We start from the raw sequence: 16,731 nt of genomic DNA on the forward strand, positions 1-16,731 counted from the left end.
ACCTACGTCCGAAATTCATTGTTACATGCCAGCAGCTTTCACCCTAAACACCTCCCAGCTCACCAGGGCACTGAGAAACAATATTGAGACACCCTTACAGAAGATTAAAATAAAGGAAATGGGCGAGAAACTGAACAGGAGGGGCTACCCTATGAAAGAGATCTGCGATATTCAAGAAAAATTATTGGGGCCAGATACAAAATTTGACACCAAACTCCGAAAGAAGGAGACATCGGAGCAAATTAATTTAATCACCACGTTCACACCTCGATGTGAACGTATATCGAACGCCGTACGCCGTCACTGGCCTGTGGTTGGTACTGACCCCACTTTACCATTCCAGAATATGGCAGCGCCAAGGTTGGTGTATCGGAGGTCAAGGAATCTGAGGGACATCCTCGTTAAATCTGACCCTGTGGACCATTACAGAATGGAGACTTGGCTGAAGTCATCAAAAAAGGGGTGCTTCCCCTGTGGGAGCTGCACTACGTGTAACAGCATGTGTAAGGGAGATTCTTTCCAGCACCCCCATAAAAATCAACGGTACAAAATAAACCATCGCTTGAGTTGTACGAGTACACATGTGGTTTATATGCTCTCCTGTCCGTGTGCCCTAGTGTACATTGGAAAGACGATTACTTCCTTCTGAGATCAGATGGCAAACCATCGCTATGCCATCTGAGAGGCATTAAAGAACGGCGAGTCAGACCAACCCGTAGCACGTCACTGTGCACAATTGAAACATCCTGTGTCCAGCATTAGATCTATGCTTATAGATCACATCCCCCCTAACCCAAGGGGAGGGGATAGAGGCAAAAAGCTACTCCAACGTGAAAGAAGATGGATTTTCAAATTGGATACTCTGGCCCCGAAGGGACTTAACACCACACTGGATTTCAGCCCTTTCTATTAAAGGAAACCATTAACTTATAGCCCAGAAGACTCGGGGATTTAGGGTGTCCGCTCTTACTATATATATATATATACATCATATATGTATATTTTTTCTACTATACTCCAATTCGCCTGAAGTAAGTGGGGGATTTAGAGGTCGTTTTCAACATCTTATTTATGTTTAAATGTTCAATATGTTATCAGATCTTATTTGCGGATTTATTATGGGCACATGTATAATGATAGCTATTAGGCTATTTCACAGTTTCGCCTTAGCCTTATGTGGGGAACTCCCGGTGAGTTTGCCGTTGTGTAATGAAGTTGTTTACTTGTTGCTGTTAGCAACAGTTATGTGAGTTGTTGCGCTTACTGATTGACATGCGCACGGCAAACCCGGATGCTCCCTATCATCTTGCTTACACGCCGACTAGACGCTTTTGACGTTGCTATGGCAACGCCGTGCTATGCGTCATCACGCTAGACACGACTAGCTTGTCAGCATGACGTCAGTAGTGGGTCCTCAGAATGGCGTTACGGATGTATGGCGGTAAAATACAGGGAGTTCCAACAGCATATAAGGGTATGTTTTTTAATGTGTGCATATTGATTTTTGGGGTGTAGAGCTGCACTCTGTCTGTATGTTTTTCTTGTAACTGACATTGACAAAGGCACAATGCAGTGCCGAAACGTTTGTCTGTTTTAACTTTGTGAAATAAAATTATTATGTTTTACTATAAAGTCCAGTGAGTGCCTGCTGTTTGGATATAATATATATATATATATATATATATATACATAGACCAGGTGTTGGTCTACACCACGCAGCTCGCATCTCAGCCCCATATGACAAGAGCGCAAAAAGGCTCTCCTACAGGCCTTTCCAGACACGGCAGCCATAAGCCCTCAATACAGAAGCCACATGAACTCCCCCATCACAATCTAGGGTATACTTTGTGGACATCAAAGCCAGCGTTATAGCGCTTCATGCAGCAAATGAAGATAATGCCTTGTTTATATGAATAGCTATGACTTAGCCTGCACAATACAGTCAAAAGCAGCATCGCATTGTAAAAGTAACATTTACCCCTTGCTGGAGGTACTGAAGAATGTAGGAATCGATTTATTGCAGTAAGTGGGGATCATATACTCCTTAAAACCAAGACTCTGTACTGCTACTCACTTAAAGGGGCACATTTTATTATTCTTACTAACATACCACTGCAAAATCGAAACTGCATCTCTGAATGAGACATCTTTGCCTCTCTGATATTTGGACACGTCAAAATGGCATCAAGACACCCAGGCCTGATAAATCTAATAAAGGCCCTGTGCCAGCTAGCTCAAAAATGGACAACTTCTTTAAGGTGCTAGAATCTTCCATGTCAGCAGCAAGCAGGCTACCAGACACTGAAAATGCTACCTTAGACACAGACTCTCCTGCCCTCCTTACCAAGGCTGACATACAAAATTTACCAATTAAGGCAGATTTAGCCTCCTTTTTCACCCAGGTTGGCAAGCTTATTAAAGATGGTCTATCTGAAGTTAAAAGAGACCTCACCGACTTGGGTGATAGGGTAGTGCAAATGGAAGAGGATATGGATCAATACAATAATGATGCAGATCTTCAGAACCGTACCCTCCAAGTCCATGACTACATGATACAAGAACTGCAAAACCAGGTCGAGGATCTGGATAACAGAGGGAGGCATTTCACATAAAGTTGTGACATCCAAAATTCAGCAACACCTTCAGCAACTATTTCAGTACATCCTACAAGAAGAGTCATCAACAATCCCACTAGACAGAGCTCACCGAGCTCTACGCCCAAAACCACCAGAAGACAAGCCACTTAGAGACATAATTATAAGATTCCAAAGCTTCAGAGACAAAGAAAGAATTATGACTGCCTCACGGAAATCACGTCAAATCTCGTTTGAAGGAGATACAGTGCAAGTCTTCGCTGATCTGAGCACTATCACATTGACCAATTGAAGAGAAGCGAAATTCCTCACCACTCACCTGCAGGACATGAAGATACCTTACAGATGGGACTTTCCATTCTGTATCAAAGTACTACATGACTCTCAAATTATCACCTACAACACTTCGGATGACCTTGAGCAATTTTGCAAATGCTTGAAAATTCCAGTTCCAACTATACTTTCTTCAAATTCTGCTTCAACATCAAGAGACTCTTCAGCAACACAGGCGCCAAAACAGCAGAGACCTCCCTGGACAAGGGTCACCAGGAAACCAAGCAAGGCTGCCCAGAAAACAGACTCTCCAAGGGAAGAACTTACCTGACCTTGCCACTTTAAATAACTAAATTCCTAAGAACCCATTGCCTGGTGAAGTATATCACCTTTGGTTTGAAAAATGTTTGAAAAATGTTACATATGTAAAACACCACACTTTTACCCAAAAGTGGATTAATGCATAAGCCTTTGCCCATCCCCCTCAGTCCTTGATATAAGGTATTAACTACCCTTCAGATGGAAGCCGCTCCATCATAGTAATCCCCTTCAATTACTATGATCCCCCTATCCCGTCTGAAATACTGTTTTAAGTATTGTCATTTGTTATGTTTAAACTTTATTTGTTTTGTTATTGTACTCTGGTTGTTTTATATTTCCTACTTACTTATTCTCTATTATACTGCAGATCTATGCTTCAGAGAATTCTGCTCTATTCTCTACCCTTCCTCTCTTCCCTCCCTCCACCTCGATGATAGAGACAAAGCCGGAAGAATCCAACGACATGTTCTTATTTAAAGGTACTATAACACACAAACCATTCCCTCTAGCAGACATACTCTTTCGCTAAAACATACACCTACATCAACAGTTGAAACCCCATCATCTTTCTATATGGCAGTTTATTTGCATTTTAGTCAGTCTAACTTTAGCATAACCTTTAACAATACACATGGCAGTCCCTGAACTCCTGCTTATTTCCCAAAGTGTTAAGGGCCTCAATTCCCCAACCAAAAAATCTATTGCCCTAAACTGGTTTCATAAACACAAAGGAGAAGTCATTTTCCTTCAGGAAACCCACTTTTGTAAGCAAGCTGAACCAAAATGTGTTTCCAAGCATTTTCCAGTGGGCTACTTCAATTCTGCTCCCACAAAACAAAACAAAACGGTGTAGGCATATTGTTTAGACATAGCATCCCTTTCCAACTTACCCACAAATATATGGATAGTGAGGGACGATACTTGATACTAATAGGCACTCTTTACAACCGTCGGGTTACATTAGTAAATATTTACGCCATGAACACAGGGCAGGCACGTTTCTTTAAAAAAGTAATTGGAGTCCTGTTGGGAGTAGCACAGGGTACAGTGATTTTTGCAGGCGACAGCAATGTAGCTATTGAGCCAACACTAAACTGTTCAAACAAGAAGAGCTCAGTTCCCAGAAGCTCCTTAGGAGCTATTATAAGAGCCCTCCGTGGTGCAGCACTTTTAGATATTTGGAGAATTCAACATCCGTCACAGAAATCATAAACATTTTACTCCAATCCCCAAAGATCCTACTCGAGAATAGATCACATATATATAGACCAGAAGAGTATGCCCCTAGTGAGGTCCTCGGAAATCTTGCCAACCCCCTGGTCGGACCACTCGATGGTAACGTTGTCTTTGGCTTTGCCAGACAAACCTCTTACTGATCCCCATTGGCGCCTTGATGAAACTCTCCTCTTACAGCCATTAATTAAAGACAAAATTACACGCACTCTTAAAGATTACTTTCACCCTAACGTGATATCCATTACATCCATCATCTTGGTTTGGGAAGCACACAAAGCAGTGGTTAAGGGAGAATTTAGGAAACAGAAAGCCATGCTTCTTAAAAATTATAATGATAGGTATAATAAATTACTTCAACAACTTCGAAACATAGAGAATTTGCATATGCAAGCCCCTGAAAATTTACAGCACATAACACAACTAGCCAAGACTAGATGAGAACTGAATGAACTACTTAATAAAGAGGCACAAAGAAAGACAATATACCTGAAAAAGCGCTACTTTGTAGAAGGCAATAAAGCGAATAACAAGTTTATCCGTAAATTGGCACACCCAACTATCCCAGGGGATTATACTATGATAGCAGGTCAATAGCAAATATATTTAGTGACTACTACAAAAACCTTTACAATATCCCCGCAACACCCCACTCCTCGAATCATGAGGCAATACACTCTTATATACAAGATTCCAATATCCCAACCTTGCCTGAACATATCTCTAAACAGATGGAGGACCCTATTTCCTCACAAGAAGTTGTTACAGCCATAAACGATACACCTCTCCACAAAAGTCCTGGCCCAGATGGTTTCTCTGCCATTTACTATAAACAGTTCCAAAATATACTAGCCCCGCACCTCACTAACCTCTTTAACTCCCTAGATAAGGATGGGCTACTTTCTCCTAACCTTCTAGAAGCACACATCTCAGTCATCCCCAAGCCAGGTAAATCCCCCACAGAACCAAGTAACTACCGCTCTATCTCCCTATTAAAAGGGGACATAAAAATGTATGCTTAGATCCTTGCGAACCGTATCAGTAGGGTTCTCTCAACACTCATACATGTAGATCAGGCAGGCTTTGTTCAGCTCAGGGAGGCCAGGGATAACACGATCCGGACCCTCCATTTAATGGAATATGCGAAAACACAGCAGATCCCTGCTGTCCTGGTCTCCACTGATGCGGAAAGGGCTTTCAATAGATTAAACTGGCCCTTTCTACACAGCACTCTGAAACACTTCGGCTTTGGTGAGTTAATGATTAAGCGCATTTTCCACCTTTATAATGGTCCCTCTGCCAGAGTCCGCACCAATGGAGTTCTTTCGCAAAGTTTTAATATACACAATGGGACAAGACAGGGATGCCCCTCTCCCCTATCCTCTTTGTCCTCACTATGGAGATCCTGGCATGCCATGTCAGGCAAAATCCAGACATCCATGGACTAACCATTGGCCCCAATACTCACAAACTTGCCATGATCGCAGATGACGTGCTGCTTACCCTTTCCACGCCTGCCCTTTCCCTACCTAACTTAACCATAGAATTTAACAGATTCAGCAGATTTTCACACTTTCTTATAAATTACTCCAAATCAGAACTTTTAAATATTTCTATGACATCCAACACTTTTACAGATTTTATAAAAACATGCCCATTTAAAATTCAATATTCACACTTAAAGCACTTGGGAATAGTGTTGTCCTCTAACCCATTGCGATGGTTCTCTCTCAACTACCAACCACTTCTGCACTCTATTCAACACTCACTATCTTCATGGAAAAATAAACCCTTATCATGGTGGGGTAGAATACAGTCTATCAAAATGACAATACTACCCAAAATTCTATATATACTGCAGGCTTTGCCTATCGCTCTCCCTAAAACTTTTATACAACAACTACAAAACGCTGTGAATACCTTTGTGTGGGGTAGACTCTGTCCAAGGATATCGAGAGGAACTATGTATAGGTCCCTTCAGAATGGAGGGCTAGGCCTTCCAAGCATAAGTTTATATTATCATGCAGTTGTTTTGCAAAGAATTTTGGATTGGCACTGCAGAAAGGACTCTAAGGCGTGGGTGGCAGTTGACTCTCAGATGCTTAGATCTCCTAACCCAGGCCCTCTTTGTTGGCTCCCTGAGACCAGACGTACTCCTTTTTGCACATCATCCCCACTCTATAGACACATCTTCAACACATGGGACCACCTAATTAAAATTACACCAACTCTGTCCACACCTGCATCACCACTCACCCCAATCTTTCCCAACATAGAATTGATGGGAGGTTATAAATCTCGGAAAAAAGATGCAATAGTTAATGAGCTTTTAGACTCCATTCCTATAGCACAACTACTTAACCAAGGTAAACTTAAGACCAGAGCAGAACTCTCACAAATTTTCCATGGCTCCTTTTCTCCATGGCTAAAATATGCCCAATTACAGCACTTTATCCAGACAACCCACAATAAACAAGACCTCCTTAGAACACCGACTCCCTTTGAACAAATTTGTTTATCTGAAAGGATTACTAGAGGTTCACTATCACTAGCTAAGATCATGTTTCATAATGCACAGTCCCCCTCACTTCCTTCATATGCAGCTCGGTGGCACTGTGAGCTAGGCGCAACCCTAGAAACTAAACAATGGCTACAAATATTCCAAAACACACGTATATCCTTCACTTCCCCTAGAGTTATTGAGCTTAATTATAAAGTCCTACTATGTTGGTACTTAACGCCAACTAGGCTAAATAATATTTACCCTGCCTCTTCATCATTTTGTTGGAGAGGGTGCAATATGCAGGGCACTATGTTACATATGTGGTGGTCATGTCATAAGCTGGGCTCCTTTTGGCGCGGTGTAGAACTCACCTTGAAAAGGTTAGCTGAAGCAGATTTTTCTCTAAACCTAATGATAGTCCTCCTAAATGAGACCCCACCACTTCAATGCAAAATTAGAAGGACCCTAATATGCATAGGCCTAAATTGCACGAAAGCCCTTATAGCTTTACATTGGAAATCCCCCTTAACACCAACACTGGAGAATTGGATACAAAAGACTGATGAGATGCTCTCGTGCAAAGAGCACGGCTACTATAAAAGGAACAAATCTGCATTTTATGCAGATCTTAGATTCTATTGGGATTCTATCACTCAAACACCGTAAAAACCCTCAAACTGTATAGGCTAACCGATATAGTGGAACACGAGCGCCTTGCTAGATTTGCGCTACCCTAGCCCACGAGTGGATCCATATCACAACACAACCTAACTTAATGCCTTAAGTGCAGAACTGTCTCTTCCCTGCCCTCCTCATCCCTTCTGCTACCTTTTCTTCCTTATCTTCTGACCTTAATAATGTTTTTAGGTTTTAATGCGTGAAGTTTTAGCACACAGAGGCCTAGATTTGGAGTTCGGCGGTAGCCGTCAAAACCAGCGTTAGAGGCTCCTAACGCTGGTTTTAGGCTACCGCCGGTATTTGGAGTCAGTGATTAAAGGGTCTAACGCTCACTTTTCAGCCGCGACTTTTCCATACCGCAGATCCCCCTACGCCATTTGCGTATCCTATCTTTTCAATGGGATCTTTCTAACGCCGGTATTTAGAGTCGTTTCTGAAGTGAGCGTTAGAGCTCTAACGACAAAATTCCAGCCGCCTGAAAATAGCAGGAGTTAAGAGCTTTCTGGCTAACGCCGGTTCATAAAGCTCTTAACTACTGTACCCTAAAGTACACTAACACCCATAAACTACCTATGTACCCCTAAACCGAGCTCCCCCCACATCGCCGCCACTCGATTTAAATTTTTAACCCCTAATCTGCCGACCGCCACCTACGTTATACTTATGTACCCCTAATCTGCTGCCCCTAACCCCGCTGACCCCTGTATTACATTTATTAACCCCTAACCTGCCCCCCACAACGTCGCCGCCAGCTACTTAAAATAATTAACCCCTAATCTTCCGACCGCAAAGCGCCGCCACCTACGTTATCCCTATGTACCCCTAATCTGCTACCCCTAACACCGCCGACCCCTATATTATATTTATTAACCCCTAATCTGCCCCCCTCAACGTCGCCGACACCTGCCTACACTTATTAACCCCTAATCTGCCGAGCGGACCTGAGCGCTACTATAATAAAGTTATTAACCCCTAACCCGCCTCACTAACCCTATCATAAATAGTATTAACCCCTAATCTGCCCTCCCTAACATCGCCGACACCTAACTTCAATTATTAACCCCTAATCTGCCGACCGGACCTCACCGCTACTATAATAAATGTATTAACCCCTAAAGCTAAGTCTAACCCTAACACTAACACCCCCCTAACTTAAATATAATTTTAATCTAACGAAATAAATTAACTCTTATTAAATAACTTATTCCTATTTAAAGCTAAATACTTACCTGTAAAATAAATCCTAATATAGCTACAATATAAATTATAATTATATTATAGCTATTTTAGGATTAATATTTATTTTACAGGCAACTTTTTAATTATTTTAACCAGGTACAATAGCTATTAAATAGTTAAGAACTATTTAATAGTTACCTAGTTAAAATAATAACAAATTTACCTGTAAAATAAATCCTAACCTAAGATATAATTAAACCTAACACTACCCTATCAATAAATTAATTAAATAAACTACCTACAATTAACTACAATTAACCTAACACTACACTATCAATAAATTAATTAAACACAATTGCTACAAATAAATACAATTAAATAAACTAGCTAAAGTACAAAAAATAAAAAAGAACTAAGTTACAAAAAATAATAAAATATTTACAAACATAAGAAAAATATTACAACAATTTTAAACTAATTACACCTACTCTAAGCCCCCTAATAAAATAACAAAGCCCCCCAAAATAAAAAATTCCCTACCCTATTCTAAATTAAAAAAGTTACAAGCTCTTTTACCTTACCAGCCCTGAACAGGGCCCTTTGCGGGGCATGCCCCAAGGATTTCAGCTCTTTTGCCTGTAAAAAAAACATACCATACCCCCCCCAACATTACAACCCACCACCCACATACCCCTAATCTAACCCAAACCCCCCTTAAATAAACCTAACACTAAGCCCCTGAAGATCTTCCTACCTTGTCTTCACCATACCAGGTTCACCGATCCGTCCTGGCTCCAACATCTTCATCCAACCCAAGCGGGGGTTGGCGATCCATCATCCGGTGCTGAAGAGGTCCAGAAGAGGCTCCAAAGTCTTCCTCCTATCCGGCAAGAAGAGGACATCCGGACCGGCAAACATCTTCTCCAAGCGGCATCTTCAATCTTCTTCCATCCGGTGCGGAGCGGGTCCATCTTGAAGCAGGCGACGCGGATCCATCCTCTTCTTCCGTTGTCTCCCGACGAATGACGGTTCCTTTAAGGGACGTCATCCAAGATGGCGTCCCTCGAATTCCGATTGGCTGATAGGATTCTATCAGCCAATCGGAATTAAGGTAGGAATTTTCTGATTGGCTGATGGAATCAGCCAATCAGAATCAAGTTCAATCCGATTGGCTGATCCAATCAGCCAATCAGATTGAGCTCGCATTCTATTGGCTGTTCCGATCGGTTAATTGTAGGTAATTGTAGGTAGTTTATTTAATTAATTTATTGATAGGGTAGTGTTAGGTTTAATTATATCTTAGGTTAGGATTTATTTTACAGGTAAATTTGTTATTATTTTAACTAGGTAACTATTAAATAGTTCTTAACTATTTAATAGCTATTGTACCTGGTTAAAATAATTAAAAAGTTGCCTGTAAAATAAATATTAATCCTAAAATAGCTATAATATAATTATAATTTATATTGTAGCTATATTAGGATTTATTTTACAGGTAAGTATTTAGCTTTAAATAGGAATAAGTTATTTAATAAGAGTTAATTTATTTCGTTAGATTAAAATTATATTTAATTTAGGGGGGGTGTTAGTGTTAGGGTTAGACTTAGCTTTAGGGGTTAATACATTTATTATAGTAGCGGTGAGGTCCGCTCGGCAGATTAGGGGTTAATAATTGAAGGTAGGTGTCGGCGATGTTAGGGAGGGCAGATTAGGGGTTAATACTATTTATGATAGGGTTAGTGAGGCGGATTAGGGGTTAATAACTTTATTATAGTAGCGCTCAGGTCCGCTCGGCAGATTAGGAGTTAATAAGTGTAGGCAGGTGGAGGCGACGTTGAGGGGGGCAGATTAGGGGTTAATAAATATAATATAGGGGTCGGCGATGTTAGGGCAGCAGATTAGGGGTACATAGGGATAACGTAGGTTGCGGCGGTTTACGGAGTGGCAGATTAGGGGTTAAAAAAAATATGCAGGGGTCAGCGATAGCGGGGGCGGCAGATTAGGGGTTAATAAGTGTAAGGTTAGGGGTGTTTAGACTCGGGGTACATGTTAGAGTGTTAGGTGCAGACGTAGGAAGTGTTTCCCCATAGGAAACAATGGGGCTGCGTTAGGAGCTGAACGCTGCTTTTTTGCAGGTGTTAGGTTTTTTTTTCAGCTCAAACAGCCCCATTGTTTCCTATGGGAGAATCGTGCACGAGCACGTTTTTGAGGGCGGCCGCGTCCGTAAGCAACTCTGGTATCGAGAGTTGCATTTGCGGTAAAAATGCTCTACGCTCCTTTTTTGGAGCCTAACGCAGCATTTGTTTAAACTCTCGATACCAGAGTTAAATTTATGGTGCGGCCAGAAAAAAGCCCGCGGAGCGTTAACAGCCCTTTTACCGCCGAACTCCAAATCTAGGCCAGAGACTGCACACTAACTACCACACTGTGTGTGTAGGCATAGTTTCAATATCCTTTTGGGGTAAGCCAGAAAGAACTCATGATTCCGTTACGAATTACAGCTGGCCCCCTGGGAGGTGAGACCACCCAACTGCTGCACATCAAATATCATCTATGACCAGTTAGTAATTAATATAGGTTTATACGACATAGTGTATGGTGTATGTGGTTTGTTGATGTTTTCTCAGATCTCTGTGAACTCGTTCATATGACTTTAAGGTCACGTCCACTTTTATTGTATTGTATTATTATTAACAAACCAATTAAAAAAAAGTTATTGCAAAAAAAAATAAAAAATTCCATCTGTCCACCTGGCCATCCTATAATAGCAGGCATAGGAAGCTTAACAGATAACGTGTCTTCCTATGTCGACTATTTTTTACAAAAATATGTATTTGGCCTTGAATCTTATATTCTGGACTCTTCAGATCTAAAAAATTGGAATCTCTGGCAATTACTCCAGATCTAATATGGATTACCTCTGATGTTCAGGCACTCTATTTGAATACACCCCATAATTTAGGGATTATAGCAGTGTCTGAGTATCTAGAGCAGGATCCTTATCTACCTGAGATTCAAAGTGAATTTATTTTGCAGTTGATATCATTCATTCTGAGACACAATTATTTTGTGTTCCAGGATGATTTCTATCTTCAGATTAGGGGGACCACCATGGGTACCAGGTTCGCCCTGAGTTATGCCAACTTGTATATGGGGTTATTTGAACAACAATACATCTATGACCCTGCATACGGGGCGAACCTGGTATTCTATGGACGTTATATCGATGATTTGATCTTTGTCTGGAGGGGGGATATGTCCTCTGCGAACCTTTTTGTAGAACATCTTAATAAAAATCTAAGAAGACAAGAAGAGACAGAAGCACCACATGGCCCAATATTGTCTGGTCCAGAATATAGATATGTGTGGATAATCAATATAAACTCACATTTAGAGAAGCACCTCAATTAGTGCTGTTGTAGCAGTCTGGGATTTCTATTAGTCACCCAGGAGACCAAATTCCGTTGTGGATGTGGTGTCTAGATGAACAATACAAAGGGACAAAGGTGTCTATATGGCCTAGTATTGTCTTGACAAATATGAGTTAATGAGTTATTAAGATGGGTACTCACATTTGTTGTAGCATCTCCTTTGATGCTATAGAGGCAGAGTGGAATCAATATGGTCATCCACCAGACTTAATCATGTGTTTGCAGGATACCAGAAAAACCAGGGGCCTCCAGTGATTCAGGGAGAGGCCTAGCGCAATAGGCTCCTCTCAGCAAAAAGTAGTGAGGTAACAAAAACAAATAGCAAGTGTCCCAATATAAAAACAGAGTTTTTATTAAAAAATATAAAAACAAAGCTACGCGTTTCTCAGCTCAAGGCTGTTTCATCAGGCTTAATAAAATCATTTCAGAACACTTGCTATATATACACATAAAACATCTAATTAATGCTAATTGGTATCACATAATGCTAGGAGGAGCTTAGGTAGTCCTGGAGACCCTATTGGCCAAAATAGAGAGAGTAATTTATTTATATATTAATAAACAATTGTCATTTCAAACCCCTCTCATATATAGTACATTTAAACCAGTCACTAACGTGGCTGTTTTTGTATAAGCAACAACAACAATGCTTTATATCCTATCTGGTAAAAATCAAATAAATATACAAATGTAAAATGTTTGATCCAAAAGTATTACCACAAGATATGAGGATGAGCATATGATCCTATATGGATATCAACTAAATTGTCTTTATGCTCATTGCTGATAACATAGAAAATACCAAGATTCATGTGTTGTTATTATTATAATCCGGTTTCATAGATGTATATAATACTGAAATCATTAAAGTGGATCTCTTTTTACAACAAAGCATACCTTAATGAATCGTTTGATGAATTGTAAAAATATTTGCTGGGTGTGCTGACATATTGAGGCTGTTTGTCAATAAAAGAGATTTCTTGTAATAGTTTGGTGTGTAGGTGTGTTTAGTGCGCATGTCTAAAGCGCAATTACTTACGGATCCGTTATTTCTACACTCTAAGTGTCCCAAACATCTAGGCATGACACAGGATCTAAGAGAGTAATATATTCGTAAACTATTTTAGTAGATAACTAACGTATGAGACCAATGTTATTCACTAATATCTATATTACCTTGCTACTATTTTCTAGACTTCTTAGCCAATAGCGGTCTGCACCTTATGACGTGAGCCTATTGGCTCTAACGTTCTGAGTGTAGAATGGTGCTCTGTGATTTGTTCATATCATAGTAGGCGTGTAGTTAGGTAGGTCTGAGGGATCCTTTCCTTTCTACTCACTAAAATATCGATATGTAAATTAATAAATAAATGACCCGATAGTTCACTACATGAATGGTAGTTTTAAACGTGTCTTATGTTACTTTATTATGACCCTCATTCTTGGTTCAGTGTATGCCTAAAAATTCTATATTTGTCTGCACTTTAGTCACACAGTGGCTTGTAGTATCATAGCAACCTAAATGACAGATAGCTGAGGAATCATTTCTCCCTTAGATTACATGTGAAGTGGTGCTACACTAAATAGTAATATAATAATAGATATTATGCACTGATGCATAAGATACACATACATACACCACACATAATGTACACACATACAAGCATACAAGCAACACAAACACACCTATGTGAGTGCATAAACTCATCACAATCCATGCTCGTATATACAATATATAAGTGTAACCAAGTTGGTGCTTGAAGGTAGTGTTAATATATGTTTCCTCTCAATACTGAGTGTTAGATTAGCTCAATAGTTCAATAGAGCCATCAAATCATTTTGGAGTATTAAATAAGTGTAGTGACATCCAGTTAATAATAGTGTTATAGATACTTGAAATTTATTTCATTAGTCTTCATTTAATATAATGTAATTTAATTTAATTAATGATATAATATGTGAATGTGTAATGATATAATATGTGAATGTGTAATGATATAATATGTGAATGTGCAAACATATAAAACATGTAAATGAAATTGAAATTAATATTAAATAATGTGCTTATTAATACTCATGTTTGTTGAAGCGTAACGAATATTAATCAATTTTAAATAATATGATAAAAATATTATATTGTCTTGAATAATATATATGATGCTAAAAATGTGTAAAAGTTAAATTATATTAATATGTGTGTAAGTAAGAATATGTATAAAGCACATCTTGATCTGAATGTGGTGTCAGTCTCAAATGTTCTAAATCGCCCTAAGGGTGATGATATGAAATATAATATCTTATATTCTCTATTGTGCGTGTGTCTAAGTGAAATTAATAGACTATACTAACGTCTATAAGTATGTTGCTAACTACCATATCAAATTGTTGTGAATATTATTGTGATATATCGCATATAATTCCAATAGAAACAAAATATTAAAACTATAGAGGTAATACCTTGATAATCAATCTAATACATAACCAAAGCATGTATATGTCACTATGAGAAAGTTATACTTATATTTATTGTTGCCATTCTAAATATGTTCAGTCAGATACATTTGTTTTTAAATTTTGTATACACATTGTATTTTGTAACCACTAGGGGGTGTGATACTTCCCAAAATGAAGCCAGTTGGCGCCCAAGAAAGGTATAAGTTGTGTGAACAGTGTAATACAACTAGCATGACTAAGTGGGTTTGCCACGAAACGTTGCTGCTTTTTATGTAAACCTCAATAAAGCATTTATACTAAGAAACTGGTGCTGGTGTTACTAAGAATATATATTCTCTTGTATGTGATCTGATGTGATATTTATATATTAGATTCTATGTGATATATTTGCATATGTTTTTTCTGTATGTATATATATATATATATATATATATATATATATATATATATATATATATATATATATATATATATATATATATATATATATATATGTGCAATTTGGCCATTATGTGGTCACTTTTTGACCACCAATGGAGGTGTATTATGTATTCAAGTTATCATCTCCATGATTGACCCTTTAGTATATTGGCCTTTTATATATTTCATTTCTTCCAGGGTTATTTCTATTTAACATCCTTATCTCAATGATTTTTAAATTGTGATACATTGTTTTAATTATTATTCCTATTATAATTTGTTATATGGTGCTAAAATGTTATTTATTATTGTAATCAATTATTTTTATTATTTTCATTAATATTTACATTTTTAAGTATTTGTGTATCTGAACCTTCCCCAATCGTGGGCAGAATGTATGCACATTCATTATCGTATCTAACGATGATTTCCCCTGATCATTATCAGGTGTTAGTCTTCTACGCTTGACATTGATTCCTCTTGGGCGGGGGTGCACTGGTACTGTCCTATGATTGGTTGAAGTCAAATTTATTTAGAGCAAGGTAATTGAAAGTTTTTTACAGCCTGATGAAACAGCATTTTACTGCTGAGAAACGTGTTGCTGTTTTAAAGTGTAATTTTAATAAATCTGACACTTTTTAATCATACCTGCTCTCGACTTTGCCTATTTGGGTTTCTTTGTCTGATCCCTACTGAAACAGCTGGTATTGTCCCACACACCCCTGACGGCCCATTGGTATTTGGCCTAGCTGTGTGAATCCCACATCCGGATTGGTGTATCTGCTCCATGTGACCATCTCTGCGGCGTGCCAGTGAGTTTGTTGGGCGACATATGTGGTCCCGATTTTCTGTGTCCGGCGCTCCGGTTGTGCCTCTACTTTTGTGAGTAGTCACCCACAAGGGTTCGTTTCTGTGTTTTGCCCTTTGTGTTTCTGTTGCAGACTATACTGCTCTATGAGGCACCTCTTTTTTCTGCCCCTGCAGGATCTTCTACTCACAAATGTATTCATAACCTTTTGGAAATACTTTACCTGGCTACCAGGAGGAGGCAAAGACACCCCAAACAGAGCATTGAAGTGTCACTCCCACTTTTCATACCCTATCAGTAGTTCAAGAAGAGGATAAGGAAAAGTAGACACAAGGGGTAAAGATTTGCTGTAAGACTACCACTACTACACTATTTCAGGGCGGGTTCATGGACTCTCACTGCCAAGGAGGAAAACAAAATTTATGCTTACCTGATAAATTTATTTATTTCTTGACACAGTGAGTCCACGGATCATCAGTAATTACTGTTGGAATATGACTCCTGGCCAGCAGGAGGAGGCAAAGAGCACTACAGCAAAGCTGTTAAGTATCACTTCCCTTCCCACAAACCCCAGTCATTCGACCAAATGGAAAAGAGAGAAAGAAAGCAACACAAGGTGCAGAGGTGCCTGAGGTTTATATAACAATAAAAACTGTCTGAAAAATACAGGGAGGGCCATGGAATCACTGTGTCAAGAAAGAAAGAAATTTATCAGGTAAGCATAAATTTTGTTTTCTTTCTAATGACACGGTGAGTCCACGAATCATCAGTAATTACTGTTGGGAATCAATACCCAAGCTAGAGGACACAGATGATAAAGGAGGGACAAGAGAGGTA

This window comes from Bombina bombina, unplaced genomic scaffold (genome assembly GCF_027579735.1).
Source record: "Bombina bombina isolate aBomBom1 unplaced genomic scaffold, aBomBom1.pri scaffold_391, whole genome shotgun sequence".
Lineage (NCBI taxonomy): Eukaryota > Metazoa > Chordata > Amphibia > Anura > Bombinatoridae > Bombina > Bombina bombina.